Genomic DNA, 3,672 nt, shown 5'->3' on the forward strand with positions numbered 1-3,672 from the left:
CTGGTTTCACTCTATCTCTTGGAGTTGATTGATATTGAGATTTAACTGTCATTCAGCGGTAGCATAGACCGTGAAAGGTCTTAAACTCTTTTTTCGTAGAGCTTGATTTTTGCCTACGGCTTTAGCCCCTTAACAAAACTAAAGACCTTGTTTGTCTAAGACATATCACAAATATCTAATATTAGCCTATAAAACTGATTAATGTAGTCTCTGCCAATATGCCTTAACTCTCTTAACTTCCTTTTTGTGATTATCTCGACGTTCTCTGGGAATAACTAAGAGCAGAGTGCTTGTTTCAAACTGTCTACGTACTTGGAACTCTGCCACAACTTTGTATCGTTGACTAGACACATTGTTGCAAACCTGACCTTCACTCTTCCGCCACAGTATTTGTGACTCGAAAGTATTATTTGAGGTCAAAGATAAAGTTCTCTAGTGTCTTGGCATCTTGAAACCCAAAGAAGTGCTTGGGCACCCACCACTTCATCACTGTCCACTCCCAATGCTGCTCTCAAATCCTCAGACATTTCTGAAACCATCTGAACTATCGCTTGTTGAGTCTTGTTTGAGCCCTTGATGCGTTCTTCCATTCCGACAACAAATCTATTATTAATTTGTAGACAAACATTGTCTCAAAGCGGCCTACAATCTCATCGTTCCTGTCGGCTTTAGCGGCAATCTCATTCATGCAAGACTCCAAAAGCCTCATTCCGTCAGAACTTCACTCATGCAGAGTAACTGCTCTTTGATTTGCCCAGTTGTTTTGCAGCAGACATATTTGTATCACAATCGCACTTCTGCTGCAGCGGGACAGCGATTGTGCTACACTTTTTCTAACCTAGTGAATAAGTCAATCGCGAGAAATTTGGACTTCGCGGACAACGGCATATGCTCGATCCTCTAGTCACGTTTCAGAAAATTATTTTAGAAAACGTGAGTGAGGAAATATGTTTGAAAACAATTTGAAAGAAAACAGCACAAAACTTTGATAGCAAACCTTGGTAGGAAGATGTGATGACTAGCCCGAACAGGTGTAGGATGATTTTGGTGAACGGTCATACACCTAGTATTGAGACAACATGAAAGTGTAAAGACTTATCTAAAATGAAAGCTTGTAAAAGGGGTTTAGAACGAGCATGCGGCCATGGACAACACGTCCTGTACAAGCATGACTAAGACATCTGACATGCAGTCATAGGCAACACGCCTTGGACAAGCATGCCCATGAAATCCTCCTCTACTCAATTGGTTGATGTCTCTGTCAATCGACTCTTCGCGAACTCAACGATGTAGGTTGAGACTAATTTTAAGTCACTATCAATTGGTTGACGTCTCTGTCAATTGATCTCAGCATTGTGGAGTCTCTTCCAATCTGCAAGAAACTTTGAAAACTACTTCTCTGCTCTAAAACTTAAATGAAAAATACAGTACAATAGTTTAGAGAAAAATTATAACTTTTTCGTACTTAAAACTCGAGGCGCCACACTTATTTACTTCAAGATTTTTGAAAGTAGGAAAGCAAAAATTTCATCACCCTATTCCAATTATATCAACTATAGAATAATTTAAAGTGACAATAACATCGTTATATATAAAATATAAAAATGACACAAAATTAAATTAGAAAAAGTTATATAATATTAACGGTATAACTTTTCGTTTCATCAGTGTGACAATGACATAAACATATTATAAATCTTAGATTTAGTGGAAAATATGAAATAAAGTAATTGTAAAACATTTGAATATAAAATAAAATAAAAAGGGGAAAAAGGCATTAATTAAAATATATATACACGACATTAATTAATCACTACCACTTCTTTCGTTTCAATTAAGAGATTTCCTTCCATTCAGTTTGAATTTTTTCTTTTTAGATGTGAGAGACATCTTCGACCGAGTGCTGGAAGAAGTCGTCAAAGTAAGTAGGATTTATTGTTTGTTACTATTCAAGGATCTTGTATGTCAGGACGAAGCGCCATCAAAGCTTTAATCATAGAATGGAGTAAAGGGTGTCTTCACTTCTACTTCTAACTAAATGCGAACAGTAGACATTGTAAGTAAATAGGGAGCCCCGCTCGTTTGAGTTGCAAAAAAACCGCTTATTAAATAAAGTTATCGAATTTTAAAACTTAAAATGTAATCTAACCAAAATATTTGGTAGCCTATATTTGGATTTATTTATATTATTTAAAAAATTGAAACATAAATTTAAAAAATAATAAAATGTAACATGTGGATAGCTTTTTGAATGGGGATATAGACCAAGCAGGATTGGTATGAAAAGGAATCTTTTTTGTGGAGATTGGTGCATCCCTATTCCCTTATTATTATTATTATTTATTTATTATTATATATATCACTTATTTTATTCTAAACCTAACCCTAAAGTTGTGATTTTGAGGTATGATTCTATAATATTTTGAATACAACCCTTGCTCTTTCATAAAGCAACTAAATTAAAATGTTATATTTTAAAAAGGTTGTCTCGTATATTCAAGCATCTACCCATTATTTATATATAGGCGTCCGATCAGGTTAAAATCGAACTACTCGAATTTATTGTTAATTTTACGATATACATTTTTTTTTAGATATAAAAAATATTAAAAAATATTTTTTTTAACTGTTTAAAATGTATTTTTTTTTTCATGTTTGGGTTGGGTTGGATTTGTTATTTAATAAAGATTTCGAATGATTGGATCTGAAAGATGTCTCAACTCGACCCAATTTAACCTATAAATACCCTTAAAAAGTATGATTATAGATATATGAGTCGGTTGTTTTTTTTTTCTTTTTTTTTGAAGCTTATAGAAAAAACGAGATAATGACGAACGAAGACGAATATGAATGATGAAAGAAAAAACAAACAAAAGGGTTTTGTCAGAAAAGATATAAATAAAAATTATATTAAAGGAAATAAAAGTTGGGCAATATTATCATTTATAGTAATTGTTATTTGCCAATTAATTACAATACTAAAAGAAAAACTTGAACTCATACTTTCATATTTCATGGACTAAATGGGTTAAGTTTTGAATTTGTAGGGACGTAATAGCAAAACTCAAAAATTACAGGGGAGAAAAATGTAAATAAAAAAGAAGAATTTTGGGGTGGGAAATAAAATCCTAAATAGCAGAGGGGAATCCAGGGTTGTTCGGACAAAGATAGAAGCGGAAAATAAATAATTAGAGAAAAAATAAATTAAAAAAGAAAAGGAATGGCGGTGAAGCAAAAATCAGGAAGAGTGGGGGAGGGGGCCCACAGGAGGGAATAGGAACACGTGTCAGAGCCATATGGAGGGAGACTGGAATCCGGTACAGGTTGTACTAGCGTAACTTTAAAGAAAGGGTTCTCTAAGAGGTATGGTAATGGTGTGGGGGCAACGCCGTAGTGCGCGTTGTCAGTTGAGTTGGGCCTTTTGCGTCAGAAACCCACTGGGCCCTCGGCCCATTCCCGCATTTTAGATTTTTTTTATTTTTTTTATTTTTTTACCCTCCGAAAATAAAAGAAATTAAAAATAATGAGTTGAGGTTGGAGGGTATTAATTCCCCCCCCCCNCATATTAAAAGACAGAGAGAAAAGAGAACTAGTTGGGTAACGGCGTCAGATTGGACGGCTGGATTAGCGAGATTTGACGGACGTTAGAAATGACGTTGACAGGCGGGAGGG

Source organism: Cucurbita pepo, chromosome LG13 (genome assembly GCF_002806865.2).
Source record: "Cucurbita pepo subsp. pepo cultivar mu-cu-16 chromosome LG13, ASM280686v2, whole genome shotgun sequence".
Classification (NCBI taxonomy): Eukaryota; Viridiplantae; Streptophyta; class Magnoliopsida; order Cucurbitales; family Cucurbitaceae; genus Cucurbita; species Cucurbita pepo.